This window comes from Agelaius tricolor, unplaced genomic scaffold, assembly GCF_023055355.1.
Source record: "Agelaius tricolor isolate 1412-34295 unplaced genomic scaffold, bAgeTri1.0.p SCAF_2, whole genome shotgun sequence".
NCBI lineage: Eukaryota > Metazoa > Chordata > Aves > Passeriformes > Icteridae > Agelaius > Agelaius tricolor.
In genome coordinates, this window is record NW_027269262.1 from 30,759,900 (window position 1) to 30,778,661 (window position 18,762).

General features: G+C 39.4%; 1 protein-coding gene across 13 annotated transcripts in view; it reads left to right on the plus strand.

Moving 5' to 3' along the window:
• Positions 1-18,762, plus strand: part of LOC139604172 (poly(rC)-binding protein 3-like) — a 500,787-nt gene that overhangs the window by 96,008 nt on the left and 386,017 nt on the right. For all 13 annotated transcript variants that reach the window (XM_071455227.1, XM_071455244.1, XM_071455235.1 and 10 more), the window contains exon 2: positions 9,332-9,469. The gene's annotated coding sequence lies outside the window, so the exon portion shown is untranslated. The remainder of the gene's footprint in view (positions 1-9,331; positions 9,470-18,762) is intronic.

The following is an 18,762-nucleotide window of genomic DNA, read 5'->3' on the forward strand; positions in this document are numbered from 1 at the left end:
TATTTATAGTTGATAGCTGGAAATCAAAAAAGTAGTTTAAAACTGCTTTCTGTGCTTGGAATGATGGAGAACTGATTCTGTTTTATTTAAGAATTTTAAGCATCATTAAAGCAGTAGGCTAAGAGAGGGTGCTGTTTGCCTGAGTGCTTTACTAGCCACTGGAAGGGAGGTGATAAATTTGCATTGAAATATCATTTGAAAACCTAATACATAGAATGAGTTCTTACTGGGTTATGGATGTTCATTGATCTCTTTTCTTGCTGTATTTCTTTACTCTACTGGAGAGAGTAAAAGGAGAAAAGGACTGATGGGAGTGTAGGAACATGAGGGTCACTATGAGGAGCAGGTTGAGAAAGTGGGAAGAAATCAGACCAGTGAGAGGAAATGCAAATATTTACTCACAAATATGTTGTTGGTACAGATAGGAGAGAAAGTGATGGAGGACACTGCAGTGAGAGGTGCCTACAAAATTGTCTTGGTTTGAAAAGACAGATGTCTGCTAAGGAAGGCAGGAGCCTCCCCTGAACTGGAAACTGTAAACTCCCTCCCTCCAAATTGTTATAAATTTGAATATATAAGCAGGACTCTCAGGCAAAGATATGGGAGCAGTTATAGCAGTTCCTTATTAGGGAAGAAAATAAAACATAAAATAAACAATGCAGTAATACAAAACAACACCGACAGAGTCAGAACACAACCTGATATCCTGTTGGTCAGGGTGTTGGTAGCGGTCCAATTGGAATGGTGGCTGCAGTCCTCCTGCAGTGTCAGGTATGGTTCTGTTGGAGCAGTGATCATGTAGAAGGGTGTAGTCTTCCTCTGAAAATCCAGTAGAAAAGGCAGCTATTCCTCTAGGAATCCAGTAGAAAGGCTGTTCTGGTGTCCCAAAATCTCAGATTATATCCAGTTAGGAATGCTTGGCTCCTCCTTCTGGGCAGAGCATCTCACAATGGGATGATGGTATTTTGCCAGTCATGCAGTAACACTCGATTGCCCATTAACAGCAGATGTCTCCCTGGAGGGAGGATTGGTTTGTGGAAGAGATAAAGAAAACTGCCCAATTAATAGAAGATAACTGCCACACCTCTAACAGATGGCAAATAGAATACACATGGCCTTCTAGGACAAAAATAAGGGAGCAGACTCATCTAGTGAGGAGGCATTAGGAAAAAGAGGCAATTCTTTATTCCTTGTTTCTCATTGGTAAAGATGGGCTTTGCAGCCATGTCTCTGTCCTTGCCGAGTGGTGTGGCTGGACCTGAGGCAGAATTGACAAGAGCAAGAGGGCCAAGGAAAACCCTTCCAGCTTCCCTTCCTCCTGCTGCCCTTGTCCATGCCTGCCCTTATCAATGGGAGTAAAGCTGAAAGGCAGGGCATGTCTCCTCACTGGAGGAGGTGAACCTTACATATCAGCAGCAGCATTGTAGGGACTGGTTTTGTCAGAGAAATTGCGCAGTGGGAACTGAGCTGGGCGAGACCAGCCCACAGTAGTCATTGAATCTAACTTCAGACAAGACCACATGTGACAGCCTGTGGAGAAGATTCCCCCAGGCCACTAAAAATGCCATTAACTTGGACATCTCCTTTACAGATGACCTCAGCTGTTAGAGGCAATACCAATCTTCAAAGACCATGCCTGACCATAGCATGTGAAAGGCTGCATGGACCTGAAGTAGAATTGCTTTTGATGCCTTCTGCCAGTGAAGGGGGAGGCACAGTGCACAGTCTGAGTGTGCCACTTTTGCTTTCCCTCTGCACTCCTCCCCAGGATGCTGACACTCAGCAAAGCTGAGAGTAACCCTCTAACCATGACACTCAGCAAAGCTTAGAGTAACCCTCTAACCGTGAGGGTTAGAGGTGCAGATTCAATGACCTGCCATTACTGGCTCCAAACTGAGTGAAAATGCACCTACCCAGGGAATACTCTGCATAGGAATGGCTCATGCCCTTCTTTCTTACACCATATTGTCCTGGGGCTGTACAGAGCATCATGAGCACAAATGCACTGCTTTTAGCTCAAGGCAGAATCTAATTCTAACTGTCCTGCACTGTATAATCATGAAATGTGGGGAAAATATAGTGCTTCTTGTGTTCAAAATTCAAGTTAGAACTTCAGCCAGCTGAAACAAGTGACTTCTTTGAGAATGAGCTTGTGATCCTAAAGCAGTCTTAACCACACAGAGAATTGGAATAACCCAAGTAAAGCAAAAAACACAACTCTGAAGAGAGATGATATTTGGTATTTACAACCATTATTCCTGCAATGTAGTTTAGCTTTGTGAATACAGTTTTTGCAAATAACTGTAAAATCCTTCTTTGTTTGCAAATTTGGAAGTCAGATGAAAGTTCAGCCTTAAGCAAATTTCTTCATGGCTGTGTGGTAAAAAATGTCTGGTAGCCTATAGATGTGCGATAAAGAAGCTCAGGCAGAAGATTGACCTGCACTGAGAGCATTTGTGTTTGTTTCTAGTTACCTCTCTCCTTGCCCTGTGATTTAGTATTATGTGGGTGAGATATTTGTACTAGTACACAGGAAACCCTTGAACATGGAAAATAGTACTTACTAAAATAGATAGCATTCCCAAGGGGGAAACAGCAAAATTACATGAGATTCATAGAATAAGGAATAACTAAAATTGCCCAATTATTTAAACTGAGGTATTTTTCTATCAATATAATATCTTGCTGAGCTTGTGGAGCATAATTTAGAGTAGGCCTTTTGCCTGCAGATCACAATATAAATATTTTATATGATCTCCTACACTATTACAATAATAGAGGTAGTGTTATTTAATCCACTCCTGGCAAAGCAGATGCTTGCCAGAATGCATAAAGCACTCAAGGACCTGGTTTTGTTATCATGGAAACTGATTGGTAGAATGATTTATCTAAAGTTTGATTCCTCATTGTGGAAGTGGATTTGATTGTGCTTGTGAGACACAATTTAAGGTTGTGTTGAAGCCTCATGAAAAAAAAGTGTTTGTGATGGAAATATTTACAATATGAGGATGAAAAAACTTCTCAAATGTAAGCAGGTAAAGCAAGAGCCATGTCTGGGTTGGGAGGAGGGCTGGGAGAGACTGCATTTCTGCAAATTATTTGATTTAGACTTAATAGAAATTGTTACCACAAAAAGTGAATTTGAATACACCTCTTAAAAACCAGTTTCAAGCAAAGAAACTACAAGCCACAGCAGAGAGCATGCAAGTGCTGCTATATCTTCGTAGAGGTCTCATAAAGTGGGTTGCAAGTCAGCAGGGGTGGAGAAGTTCAAAGTTTAATAAAACTTTTCCTAAAAACACAGCCTTTGGAGTGTAATTTAATGCCTCTCTTGACAGTCATTGTTTCTCTTATTTTTTATCGCAACATATGTTTCAGTTTTGGTATCTGATTTTCCCTGACTAAAGTCCTTGGGCCTGAGGTGGGTATTTGGGTGCCGCAGGACTTAGGGTAGGTGGTCCAAATACTTCTCTACCTTTTCTATAAAGTGGATGGGAGATGAGTATTGATGGCTAATCACCATAATTTTGCACACTCAAGCAGGCTTTAGAAATCAGAATGCTAAAATCCTATGGGAAACATTTAAAGCTATGTCCTTTCCCCCACGGGATTGTGCCTAAAGCTGATACGCATTGGGAATGATGAAAAGATGACCATTGTTTTGTACATTTGTATGTGACATACTATGTTATTGAGTACCTCCTCTGTCTGTTTATGCTTTCTTTTTCATGCTTACTGTAGCTTTTATTGATGTGTTTGATAACATGGCATCAGCTGCAAGGCAGAAATGTTTACTCTGTCAGGGTTTTTTTTAAAACTGTTCAATGTAGATTAAAAAACTTCAGCAGCCCCTGGATGGATAGGCTTAAGCTGAAAATTTACATGTGAGTAACAAATATTATAGTGCAAATGAGCCAGACACAGAAAAGGAAATTCATAATAAGGGACTGCTCTGGCAGTATTAATCTGCCTCATGTAGATTGTGTGATGAATCATCCCATGTCATCACAAGGACTGCTGCTGCTGCTGAGCTCTGCCAGCAAGTGGGACAATAAAAAGTGTGTATGGAAGAGTTGAGGGGAGGGCACACACAAGGTAAGAGGAAAGGGACAAAAAAAGAACAGCTGTTTAAAACTGGACATGTCAAGCCTGGCCAATAGCTCATGTTATATATAATTCAGCCAATTCATTGGGTAAATCATTTCATATGCTCCACAAAATGCAATTTGCTTCCATGGCCAAGCATGACAAAGCTTTCACAGAATTGCAGTTGGCAAAGAGCTCTTCTAGGATAGTTAATTCAGGGCCTGTGAGATTGCTGAGGCATCTTGTCAGAACATTAAATAATCACACAATGTCATGAGGGAATATCTAATTAAGGGTCCAATTTCTCAAGGGTCTGAGTACCTGTTACAATGTGCCGAGAACCCTTAATTCCCACTGACAAGAGCAGCAGCTTAGGGTGTTCCCAGCAGGCGTTTAATAGGATTGTGGCCTTACTTCATTTGGCTGGGATAAGTCCAGGCCAGTCAGGTGAAGCAACAGTAATGAAACAAGACAAGATAATGACACATAGGGTTACATTCCAGCAGGAATGTTATTACTTGCAGATGACGAAACATACTCAGGTGTGAAGTCCCTGTGAAATACAGGAAAAGATATAAGGATGCATTCTTAGGGGTTAAATTTGTGCCTTTGAGAAAGATCTGTCTGTATTCATCCCATGCAAAAAGAGCTGTAAAAGGCAGCATGAACTCTTTATCACCCCAGACCATTATCCTGTATGAACAAGTGACAGAATTCCCAGAACTTTTTTTTTTCCAAGAAGTTTTTTTTTTTTCCAAGAACTTACAACCACATGAGGATTGTCTGCCTTACAAAGGCAAGCAGATTTTCATCCAGTGTTTGGGAAGCAGAAAGCTTGGGTAGGGGAAATATGGGTGCTGAATTTCCCTGAGCAGCATTCTTGGTGTGACCCAAGAGATAGAACAAAATTTGAGGTAGAGAGATGAAGCCTTACCAGTAAGACTTTTCCCTCCTTCTTGTATACCTGCAGTTATATAAAGGAGAAGAATGTTAGATGCAGCAGAAGAGAATAAGCATTGAATTTTGGCTTATTCTCAGAGATGAAAGTAGAAATAGCATTCTTTTCTTTGTCCTGAAGGACTGTTACAAAAGGGACTAAATGAGTAGGGAGCATGGCATTATGTTAAGCACTTTTGGGAGAGTGAAAAGTTAAAATTAATCTTTGTGTTGTCAGGCTCTTAAGTGAGGAATGATGCATTAGACAACCTGATTTTATTTGATTTGTTGGGAAACCAGAGCTGCAGTGTTGTTTCTTGAACAGAGTTACAGGCTTCAGTTAAAGAGAGAGGCAAAGTGCACACATCACTCTGATCACTCTGGAGTAGATCAGCATAAGCATTTTCTATATCATGAGTAATGTTTACTGGAAGAAATCAAATTACTGTTACACAGACCATCTGTTTTCTTTGCATGCAATCATGTAAGTGTTTTAGGACAAACCATCCTTTTTAATCAGTTGTAAATCTCTTATGGCAAGGCACTGTTTTCTGTAATAAAATCTATTTTTATGATAAATGTGAGAGTTTTAAATACTGGTTTCTCCTGCATAAATATAGTGTACATATTGTTCATAACATAAAAAGTAGGGGTGTACAACATTAGTTATTATCTGTCAAGAACTTAATTTTAGGGCTTTTTGCATAGCCATTTTTGGATATCTGTTGGATCTGCAACTCACTGGTGTTCAACTATTATAGCAAATAACATAATGAGTAATACTGTCCATTTATAGCCCAAGAAGTTGATTCCTATATAAATTTAGTAAATGGAGTATAATAGGGCCTCTATTTTGTAGCATAACTGCTATGATAAAAGTGATTACTGTGGAAGATGACGGTCTTTTGTCTAAATTCTTACCCTTGGAAATACTGAGAAAAACAAGGCATGGCTTATTAAAAAATGAGCCTGTGGAATGGCCTAATGACATTAAAGAGACTTGAATTTATGTTCCAAGAAGGAGTCAACAATAGAGTGTGATATTTACTTCATGTTTAAAGGCAGCTCATTCACAGACATAATTGTCCCATTCATTTTAGTGGGTGCTGAATTGAGCCTACTATTTTATTTTTTTATCACTGTCAGCTGTCAACTTCTCTGATTCATGTATTGTCTTTGGGTGCTCTTGAATTCAGAGGAAGCTGAAGGTCTGCCTGTTTAGCAAAGTTTCCTCTGATTTCAAAAGCAGCTGGGTGATTGCTTTGCCAGAATTTGCTCTGTATTGCATAAAATGACCCTGAAATAAAAGAAAGAAACAAGAACTGTAAGTAACACAATTGGAAATTCCCTCAGCAGGTTGGCTGTCCTCCTCAATGAGGTTGGCAAGCCTGAATTTCATTTGTTCAGACACTTTCAAATCAATGCTATTTTGTCTGAATAATTAAGCTGCTTACTCAGGCTTGAAAAGTGTATGGTGCTAAATTCTTGCGCTTTTTTGGGTAAACATGAAGAGGCAAAGAGGGAGAAACAGATGGACCATGCACCTGGAAAAATTATAGTGCCTACAGTCTGGTGCCATCCCATGGTACAGTGGAAGTTTTCTGCTCAGGGAAATATCAGATGAAATCAAGGGCCCCTGTAAGTCCTGTTGTGAAGGCTGGACTCAAAATCTCCATGTCCTGTGTATTACCACTTACTTTCAGTGAAAGGGAAAAAGCAGAAGAGGGTGAATGGCTTACAGAATCATACAGGTGATGGAGAGTGAAAGAGAAAATAAATCTGTATTTGTAGCGGTCTAGTAATTTGTTTGCATTTTTTTTTGCTGTTCAAATTCAGTATTCTTTCTTTGAGAAAATTATTAAGATGAGATAAAATTTTACTTTTTATTCCCTCTGGCTTTTGTTCTTATGTTTGCCCTTCTTTCATTCACAGGGAAGAAAATTGCAGGGAAATTAAATAATGTCATTGAATCACAGCAATTTGTTTGTTAGAATAGACTTCTGGAGGGTGCTGGAGGGTATCATCAATGTCCTAGTCTAAGCAAGAAAAAATTAGATAACATCACTCACAGCCTTGTTCTGTTGAATTTGGAGTATCCACAAGGATGGAGATTTGCCAGCCTCTCCCAACAACCTATTTCTCAGACTGCCTTTTGTTCCCCTAGAAGCTCGTCTGGTTGTTTCTCATGTTCCTCACCAGTTTCAAATCCAGCTGAGGTCTGGCTTCCCCAGTTTCATCCAAGCAGTCCAGAACAAGGAAGTTCTGCATTGTTCCCAAGTAGCCCTCCCAACCTCTTCATCCTGTGCTGTCCATCTGCTGTGCCTGCATGACATCCCAAATGGCAACCTGGGAGGTCCCAGTCCACTGGAGGAGCTGTTTTCAGCAAGCAGCTTCCTCTTCTGGGCCCCTTTTGCTGTCTTGGGCTTCAGGAGACACATTTCAGTTGGAGCTGTCAAAAAAGTTGAGGCAAATATTTGTTTTATATTTTTCATGTCATTCTTCCTACTCCCACCTTCATATTCCCAAATCTTTTTCAGCAAGATAGATAAGATAAGGTGAAAGATATCAAAACAATCTATTTCCACAAGGGATTTTTTTTAGCATGATTTTTCATTTGCATGTAAGTAAAATTACTACAGTATTTTGACTTTTTAAATCTTATTTTTGTTGGGGTTTTTTGCCCAGAACTTTGGAACAGTTACCACATGAGTTCTTCAGTAGCTTCAGTAGAATAGACAATATATTTTCCAGCTGTATGGTCTGTTTTTATCCAAGAAAGATATTTTGATGTATTTACAATTGTCAAAGAAGACACTGGCCTAGCTCTAAGAACAGTAAATGCAAACAATACTGCTTGCAAATTATCACATTTTTTCTATCAAGAAACAATTCAGCAAAATTACTTAATTTGCTTAGTGGTAAAGACTGTGGTAGACTATGAATTACTGTTGTCATAGCTACACTGTATTTTGATACAGTACATTTGTTCATTGAAATGATAATAAAATAATTTGCTGTACAGCAAGTATGATACATATCTTAAATTACAATGAATTACTTATTGTAATGAATATCTTAAAATATAAATACAGAGCTTCTGACTCTGTGTTTAAGTGCAGTAAGTAGAGAATACTACTGTTTATTTTAGGAATTTCCGGTGTCTGCAGTGCTGATTACACTGAAGTGGGAATCAATGACAATGTGCCATATAGGAGACTTTATTTATAGTAGCTTTATACCTGATCTAAAGTGAGACAATAGATTTTGATACCCATGACCTTTAATAGAAAACTCTCTGAAGAGAAGTTTCCAATTTTACCTCCAAAGTAACCCCTAGTGAAAGTCCTTTGTATTTTAGACTTTGTGAGGCAATTAAATACTGACCTATTCTTGGTTCCTTTCTCCCTCAGTTGCTTCTGTATCTTGGCTATTCAGTTGACAAAACAGAAAAAATATTCAGGGGAGCTCTACAAAGCTAGACATTTGCCCATTTCTGCTTTTTAGGATGTTCTTAAGTGCAACATGTTTGGGGTTTGCATGTTTGCTTTTCTTTCCTTGACCTATTGAGGTCCAGTGGTTGTAGAGGATATGATCTGTGCATGCGTTCCAAAGTCTCCTCTTCCACCTCTTTACCAGATGTATTTTTGAAGGAAATGGAGCAGGAAAGTGACATAGTTGATGATCAGGTTTGGCTTTGAACTGGTGTCCCTCAGCTCACTTGGTGGTACAGGGAGGAAAAGTGGGCAACAGAAATGCTTGGTCACAATTTTGAAATATATTTAGGTCTGAGCAGTTCATCCTTGAAGAGGAAAAGTCTATAGGTATTAAAAAAAAAGCCGTAATACCAGTGAATAATCTTCATTCTGGACATTCTGGAGTGAAAAACGGTAGAAAAAATAGCTTAGAGAAACTACAAGGAAGAGAATATGTGTAGAATGGTGAGATTGAATTAATATTTCAGAACAGATCATTGTAGTATCTGAACAGTGAGATAGAAACTAAAAGTAAATGCATCTAACTAAATGTATCTATTTGAAATGTGATGTGTTAACCAGTAGAATTAATTAAATTACTGAAAACTCTCCTTACACATATCATTTCTCTACAACTAAAAAGGCAGCATAAAAAATTGGGGCTCTTACTAAACAGTAATTCCTCCAGGCTGCTTATTTTTAAATCAACTCGGGGTTTTTATTCCTCAGTATTGGCTACTGTTGAAGGCAGGAGGTAAGAATTACCTGACTTACAGAAATTATTGTTCCAGTGCCTTCATTCTCCACATTTGGTCTCTTTATCCTCTCTGTCACAGGTAACTATCTTACACCCAGAGCAAGAAAAGCAAATTCACGTGGCTGTCCCATATCTCTAAGGAACCTGATGCATGAGTGGACTAGAGAAGAGACAGAGAGAAAAACTCCCAAGACCTACAGATCATCTGGCTGGCAGGGTGAGTAAATGTCCTGTCATCTCAGTCATGTGTTGTCAGCTACACAAGGAGTGAGCCTGCTTTCAGCATTGCCTCACGAATTATTTATCCAGTAATTGCTGGGAAAAAGAGGATCAAAATGTGTCGTGTTTCCAGGACTCTGATATTGGTGCCTCACATGGATTCAGAAGTACTAAGCCAAACACCTCCTATATTTTCAGTTTAAGCACTGAATGTGGATTTAAGAGCCAGTTCTATATATGGAGGAGGGGGTTAATGTGTGCTGTGCAGTTAAAGCCATTTTCAAATATAGTAGGTGAAACAGAAATATCTATTACTGAATCAGTCCAAACTCTTCATGATTCATAAAAAGATCCAAAAAAGAAAAGAAAGGAAGAAAACTCATTTTCCCAGTGCCAGCTGTACTTAGATTGCTATGGATGTGGGCCTGTGCTCCTGCTTCTCATAAGTAACTTCTTGCTTACAAAACACAATAAAAACAAACAAAAAAATTTCCTAGCAGAGAAGCAAACATGCAGTACCCTTATGTAATAGTCAGAACCTGATTAAATGATCCCCTTTTCTTTCTGGCTTTGCCTGTTCCAAAAGGTGGTAGAAGCAGAGACTGTAGCAGGTTCTGGAACATTTCCTCCAGTTCACAGCAGTGAGTCAGAGGTTCTGTCAAGTACCAACAACCAATTTAAGGGAATCAAGATCCACATGTACAGAGGATGACTTATTTTTCAAAAGGATGATGCAAATAGAAATAGACAAACACGGAAAAAAATATGACCCGAAGATTACCTCAGAGTTCCCTGTCTGGTGGTTTGTGTCTCCACAAAAGACATGATAAAAATGTTGCCCTCCTCCACTGGAGTAGCTGATGCTTCCCCTCTGTATTTGGTCATTCACATTTCTGCACCCTAAACACTGGGCAGGCCCCATGTGCTCTGGTCTCCTCTGCTGGGGTGAAAAATATGAGTACAGCAAACCCATCTTCCCTGCAACCCAGGCCCAGTCTAAATTTGTTCTTAGAAAGGAAAAAAAGCAGCTGAATTACAGTTTTGTCTGTGTGAAGATCCACCCTGGCTAGGAACCATAAGACAATTTACCAAAGCCTACAACATGATAAAACAAAATAAAAGGCACTCCAGGGTTTTTCCTTCAACTCCAACTGCTCTCTTATAGGGGAAGCAAAACCTAGCAGTACAACAGCACCTTTACAATTCATATTAGGTGATGTGTTCAGTATATTGGGCTGGTTTTCTTGCCATATAAGCAATATTCTGACTTTGGTGATAGTCTGCATTTTCTGACTCCACATTCTTTGAGGGCATCTGTCTAAATGCAAAGGTTGTCTGAACTTTGCCTTATGTTCCAGTTAGAAGAAGGAGAATTTTGCTATTTTTGGTATTTTTGTTGTGCTTTGGGTTACCTTGTTTTTAGCAAGTACTCCTCTGAGTGTGCTAGAAGATGACTTTGGTGCACAGAATTTTCACAGAAATGAGGTAATTCCCTTGGCCATTCTGAACCCAACAGCAACAACCAGCCCTGCTCTCTGTTTCTGGGCTCTGAAATCCATAGGAAAAGGTGCTCAGATGCTGATGAGACACTTTTCTGCTCTAGCAGCTGTTTCTTGCCTCCTTGTGGAAAAGGCAGTGGAGCAGATACAGCCTGGGGGCACAGGTTTGTCCATACTTTACAAATAACAGTGTCTTCTTCCACAATGTTATTATACTCTCTTGTTTTAATACAGTAAGTATGTATTTTAATACATCTTTTAAGTAACCACTTATTTGCCCCTTAATTTTCTACTTTATTTTATATCATATCTGTGCAATAGAGGTGGGTTTGATGTGTTTTGACACAGTGATGTGTCAAAATGACACAAATGAGGGCTAGTGTGACTGAGAGCAGTAAAGGCGTTCAGTAAGATGTCAGCATAGCTGAAGATTAAAGTTAATGTATTTTTTGACTTGTTAAACCATTTCTATTTGCATTGCTTTTGCAGTTCACACATAAAATCAGTCTTGAATTCAAATCTTGTTGAAGCTTCATGAACATTACTTCAAGAAAATAAGATGTTGGCAAATGATTAAATGTGTAATTAGAGGTTTCATATTTAATCTTGTCACTGTAGTGATTTATGGTTTATTATTTTGTCTAAGTAATGCACTTCTTTTCTAGTGGTTTTTCTTCCCCTCATTGTTGTTAGTGTCTGTATTATTCCAGTAAAGAAATTTGTCACAAGGACAATACTTTTGTTCTCAGCTGCAAGATACAGAAAGTTAAATCAAAGCATAGAAGATGCAATACACTTCCCACTGCAGCTGGTGGGAGAATTGTGACGTGTTTACATTGTTGGGCCAGCAATGCTTTAGTGGTGAGAACAAAGGTCAGGATGTAGCCTCTGTGCTTCTCTGCTGTCATATTTAGGGCTGAAACAGGTGTCTTCAGTAGCTAGTCCCAGGAAGGCTCAATAAAGACATGGAGCTGGGACACACAATCTCCCTCTGTAGTACATGCCAGAATTGGGTGGAAACCTGCAAACGCAGCAGAAAGAGCCTTGAAATAGCCCTTAGCAAATGCTGACCAGAGTCCAGTGCCTACAGGCTGTGGAGTCCGGGCCCTTCTCCAGAGGTAGGTCTCCATAGCAGGATTTTTTTAAAAGGACTCATCAGGATTTGTGCTCACCACAGCTGCCCAACAGATATGTAGGACCTTGCTTGTGTGAAACTGATGGCTCTTCCCTCCCTTTCCAAGTTGCACCAGCCATTGGGCTGTGCTACCCTTTTTCTCCTTTCTTCCAGCTGCATGAAATTTGCAACTTCACTCTGGCAGGGCTGTAGTATGTCTAGTAAAACAGTCCCAGATCCTGTTTTCCGAAACAGCTTGTAGTTCTGCTGGAAAGGCAGTGTCCACACTGCCCCAAGGTGGGGAAAGCCTGGAAATGGGATTCCTGACACTCAAGTGAGTGTTCCAAGTTATGCTTGGAACAGGATATTACTTCTTCCAGCTGCACCATAGAAAATAAGCCAGGACTTAGGTGTTGTTTCAGGCTCACAAGGGCTCTTGAACTTGGAACACCTTGTTGCTGAGGTGGAGTTGTTTGTGGGACTTCAAAGATAGAGTGAGAATTGAATTTTTTGGTGGCAGTTTTCATATGTAGATGAGTAAATTTTTATGTGCTACTAACTTCCTCTTGATCAAGGACCTACTTAAAAAAATAAGATTTATTCTCTTACTAACATGGTACTAAGAGTCCCGTCTTACAGTAACTTCACACAAGTGTGGTTTCCAGACTATGGCGGGATGAAATAGGCTAGATTTTATTTCTGGTTGGGAGTTTGAGTTCATATTCATGTAAACTTCACCTAGTACTGTTAAAGTGAGCAGAAAAAATATGTTGTCATTTTCACTGTTTTAACCCAACTATGACTTATAGATGCACTTTACAGCAATGTTTAACACAGTTTAATTATGCTCTGTTGAAAGTATTGTATTTTACATTCTCCTTACCATTTTGTAAGATTTTTGTGTTTCTTCATATTCTTTGTCTTATTGAAAACACTGGGGTCATTTCTTTTAATGCTCTGCAATGATTACAGTAGAAACTTCCAAGAGATCTTTACAAAATTGTAGCTGAATAAAAAGTGTAAAAATATTTTTTCTTGAGAAATGGTTATATAAAAAAGGACTTCTGTTTTGTCATTTGTTTTTAGTATGTCTCTTTGTCTTTTGAGCAAATTTTTCATTGCCATAATATTTTTCAGCTCTTATTGCTTCTTTTTCATTGTTGTTTGTTTGTTTGGGTTTTTGGTTTTGATTTGGTTCAGTTTGGGGTTTGGGTCTTGTTTGTTTAGTTGGTTTGTTGTTTTTAAGGTAGGTAACCAGTGAGAAAATGCTGTTCCAAGAAGTTATAAGAAGCCATAACTCCAGTACTACCTTTTTTATATTTTTTGAGCTGATATTGATGTTTTTTGAGCCGATGTGCCCTTGTTTTAGGAAAGGAGTTGTTCATATTAAACTTTTGATTCTTCCCTGAGTTATAATAGCTAGTTTAAGATCTGGCAATCCACATGAGAAGTTCCTGTTGCTCTACTCAATCATCAGACCTTTAATTGGCTGTCTGGCATTTTTCCCTGCTATTGCAGTCCCCATTTGAATCAGAGGTCACTCAAAATTTCACAACAACTTTCATCATATCTGACTTAATTAGTGATTGGTTATTATCTCCTCTTCAGAATTATCATTAAATATGTGCAATAAATCTAGTCCTACAGAAGTACTGTATTGTACCATCTTATGCTCATGATACAGAACTGGGTGGTGTGGCAGATACACCTGAGGGCTGTGCTGCCATTCAGCAGGACCTTCAAAGGCTGGAGAGTTGGGCAGAGACAAACCTGATGAGGTTCAGCAAGGGCCAATGCAGGGTCCTGCACCTGGGGAGGAAAACCCCAAGTCCCAGCACAGGCTGGGCTGTGACCCACTGGAGAGCAGCTCTGCAGAGAAGGACCTGGGGCTCTTGCTGGATGACAAGCTGGTCATGAGCCAGCAGAGCCCTTGTGGCCAGGGGGGCCAGTGGGATCCTGGGGTGCTTTGGGAACAGTGTGGCCAGCAGGCCAAGGGAAGTGATCCTGTCCCTCTGCTTGGCTCTAGTGAGGCACATCTGGAGTGCTGTGTCCAGTTCTGGGCTCCTCAGCCCAGGAGGTAATGGAGGGGGTCCAGTGAAGGCCTAAAAGATGATTTGGGGTTTGGAGCATCTCTCTTATGAGGAGAGACTGATGGAGCTGGGGATGTTTAACTAGAAAAGAAAGGACTGGAAGAGGATCTCATCAGTGTATATATTAAAGGGTATCAAGAGAATGATGCCAGCCTCTTTTCAGTGGTTCCCAGTGACAGGATGAGGAGCAATGTCCATAAATAAAATCACAAGAAGATCCACCTCAACATGAGGAAGAATTTCTTTACATTGAGGGTGTCAGAGCACTCTCTGCGCAGGAAACAGACTTCCCATGGAGGTTGTGAAGTCACCCCATCTGGAGATGTTCCAAACCCACCTGAATACATTCCTGTGTAACCTGATTTAGGTAACCCTGCCTTGGCAGGGGGCTTGGACTGGATGGTCTCCAAAGGTCCCTTCCAACTTTAACAATTCTGTGATTCTGTGATTCACATCTTGCTGTTGTTTAAAGTCTCTTGCTGTAACTCATTTTATGGGTACAAAAAATGTGTGGTATCAGCTACCCCTTATGGTGCTTGAGATTTCTAGTCTTGCACTGTGAAGCAGAGGTAGAGGTCACCCCACAGCAAGGTGAATGGTCCTGGTGGCTTCAGTGGGTTTTTAGCTTTGCATGAGTCACAGTTTAAAGATTTCAGGACTTGACTTCTTTATGAGAAGCTTCTACAGAAGCACTGCTATGGGCTGCCATCCATAATATTTAGCTCTGTGCTTAGAAGAGAATAATTTATATTTTGGAACCCTCATATACATGCATATTTTGACAACACTATTTGTTTGTTTTTTCAATATTTTAGACAAATTCCTGCTTTTCACAGTAGATTGAACAGCTTTTGCTTCTTCTGAGCCATAGAAATCTAGTGTGTAAATTCATTTGAGCTTGAGGATTACTACCCTTTTAGTGTTTATGATCAAAAGTGTTAGCAAGACCCTTGGGGCAAACTCCTTACTGGAATGAAATAGCATGGGCTATTTGAAGTCAACTGGTTGAGCCATCCCAATATACAGTAGAAAGGAAATTGGCCCCTGGTCCTTATGCCAGTGGAATGTACTGGAGTTTTTACATACAGTCCTAGCATATAAAAGAGTACAAAATTTGGAGGCAGAGTATATTTTCTGCTCTCTGCCTGACTCAGTATTAGAATCACAGAATCATTAATGTTGGAAAAGACATTTGAGGCCATTCAATCCAACCATTATCCCAGCACTGCCAAGTCCACCACGAAACCATGTCCCTCAGAGCCACACCTACATGTCTTTTAAATACCTTCAGGGATGGTGACTTCCCTGGGCAACTTGCACCAGTGTTTTCAGTGAAAAAATGTTCCTAGTGTACAATGTAAACCTGCCCTGCTATATTCTATAGGTGCTTGGATGGTCTATAACAGAATCCCACCAGGATATCTGCCTTGTTGTTCGTCCCTCTAAACACTCATAAACATTCAACCCATCATAAAGCTCTAGACAGTTGAAATACTTCCTATCATACAGGACTACCCCAACTACCTCTCCTTCCTTGCCTATCCCTTCTTAGGAGTTTATAGCCATATTGCTTGGACTCCCTAGATGCTACAGTGTTACATATGCCATATTTAAACTTCAGAGCTAGAACAGGTATTTTCATCAACTAGGAAATACTGTGTGGAGTTTGAGGCCTGTAATGTAGACACAAAAAGTTACAGCTGAGATCCCTGAAAATGCAAGTTCAAAACAAACTTTGCAGCTCAGATTGAAGTCCTGTTTAGGTGAAATGGTTCTTTTTCAGTCTCATTGCACATATTTTTGCATTTTTAGCATGGAAGTGTTATCTTATATTACAGCCATTCCTTCAGAAAACTTGGGCAAAAACTGCTTCCTCTAGGTCACAAGGAAGAATAGCCACAAGGGAAATGGTTCTTGTTTTCTAAAATGCATATATTCTGTTGTGCATTTCTGAGTAGCAGGGGGCAAGCACTTAGGAAGAGCTGATTCACTGAGATGCTTATGTAGAGGAGAGTCAGCATTGTGAAGTGAATTAATGTGAAAATTTTTATTGCTTACTTGTTTCCAGGCTGGATTTCTCCATCACAAGAACCTCAAGGCACAAAAGCCTCAGGGCCCAAAGCAGATAGTTTTTCTGAGAGGGGGATCATCATTTTTTTGATCACTGAGTGTGACGGTGTTCACAGGGGTCTCAGGTTGAGGGAAGAGATGAGGATTTGACTCCATGTTTCAGAAGGCTTGATTTATTATTTTATGATATATATTACATTAAAACTATACTAAAAGAATAGAAGAAAGGATTTCCTCAGAAGGCTAGCTAAGAATAGAATAAAAAAGAATGATAACAAAGGCTCTGTCTTGGACTCTCTGTCCGAGGCAGCTGGGCTGTTATTGGCCATTAATTAGAAACATCCAACATGGGCCAATCAAAGATCCACCTGTTGCATTCCACAGCAGCAGATAACCATTGTTTACATTTTGTTCCTGAGGCCTCTCAGCTTCTCAGGAGAAAAAATCCAAAGGAAAGGATTTTTCATAAAAGATGTCTGTGACAACTGAGTTCTTTAGGAACTTGGAGAGGTATCACATAAAGCTGCTGGACGAAGCAGAGCATGTGCAATTTGACTGGATCGGCAGAGACATGCAGGAACTGGGCTGCTGCCCTACACCTCATCAGGCAGACCTGGTCCCAGGGTGAAATATTCACAGCTGGCTTCTGCCATTTCAAGCACAAGACAACAATGCATAAAATCTGAAGCTGTTCCTCTAGTTTGCTCCTGTTCTACTCTTCTGTACACCGATGATATAATATATATGATTATACATATATAATAAATATATAGCATATACTTGCTACAAAGGAATAAAATGCCATTCCCAAGAGCTACTATAGTCCTAGAATTCATAGCAAGGACCAAATTTTTTGTAGTATTGTAACACTCCAAGGCTGAGGACTTTTAGCAGAATGGGATGCACTCAGATAGCAAAATAAGTGATGTTAACTTTAACGATTCTGTGAAGTACCTTGAATCTTATGTCCATATTTTCAATAAAAACCCTATTAAAAGTATTGTAAACACTTCAAAAATATTATTGAGTTGATCTGGATTTAAGGAGGAAGCCCAAGTGTACTGGAATTTACAAAAGGTCACAGACCTTTTGATGTAACAAAAAGGCAACATTTCTCTTTCTAACCACCCAACCCATACAAGAGAAGACTAAATTTATTTCCCACAAACCACTAACAGCTACTTCTTCTTGCTTACCTCCCACTGCATCTACTTTGATGAAATAATTGCACTCACTCTTGCTAAAATATTAGCATGAAATAATTAATATTTGCATTTAAAGCAGTGTGTGCGTGAGCTTTGTAGTTAATAGTGTGTTAAGGTGGAAAATGTGATTTCATTCACTGTTTTTGGCAGCCCAATGTTGTGCATAGAACTGAAGTTTATTAAGTTGCTCTTCCAATTGTGAGCAACAAAAATGCTTATGTTTTGCAAGACATATAGTAAACTTGGGGTACCATTGTTTATTATCTTTTGAAGACTGACAGCAAGGTAGCAATTTATCTATGATATTTTTTAGTTTTAATATATATAATAATGTTTTTTTAATGCATGTGAACTGAAACTCAAAAGGATGGCAGCTTTTCTAGTGAGGCTCCTTTTTTCCTGTTGGACACTTTTTTGGAGTGGAAGGTGGGAAGTAGGGTAAATGGATGTCCCTATGGAATTTTCGAGGTGAGGCTGAATGAAAGAAAAAGAATTCTGGTGAACTTCAAAGGACAATGACTGGTTTTCTCACTTGTGTGATTGCCTTTGGCTGTTGTATTTAACAGGCAGTAAAACTTAAGCAGAAATAATCATTCGGAGCAATAAAAAATGGAGGTTAATGAAAATGAGGAGCAACTTAAGTAAATGAGGAAAGCTAGTGAGAAAGGTCAGAGTGACTGAAGCAATATTCAAGTGAAAAAAATAAATTTGGAGATGAAAAGAAAGAAAATTGGTTTGATGGGACTGATAATACTTTTGTTCCCCCAATCTTTGGCATTTATTCACTCTTTTGTCTTTATGCACATAAACAAGCCTCCCACCAGCCTGTGTCTCAGTGTATCTGACCCCACTTAATACATTAAATTTTTCTCCATGATTACCAAAACATTTTGAGAAAAATACTCTAAATTGAAACCCAAAGTAATTTAAATAGTTTTTTTTTTGTTAAAATGGACAACTCCTTGAATAAGCAAATGAAAAATCTGTATCTTCAGTGTTCCCTAGTCTTTTGGCTTTCTTTTTCCTCAAGCAACCCAGGACTAACCTGGGAGATCTTACTGACTTTAAATGCATTACATATATTGATCTTTAGAAAGCTTTGGCGCCAGGCTGTCTGTAGCCTGTGTCCTACTGTCAGAAAGGAAATGGTCCTGATTTTGTCTACAGAAAAAATCAAAATGAAAAACATTATACAAGGCTCAGATTACTGTGAGAGCTGGTGGGGCCAGGGGAATTGGCTAATGGCAGCTGTATTGCAATTAGGGGGGAAGAACTTGGCTAAGAGCAGCAATGATTCCTTTTAGCATCTCAGA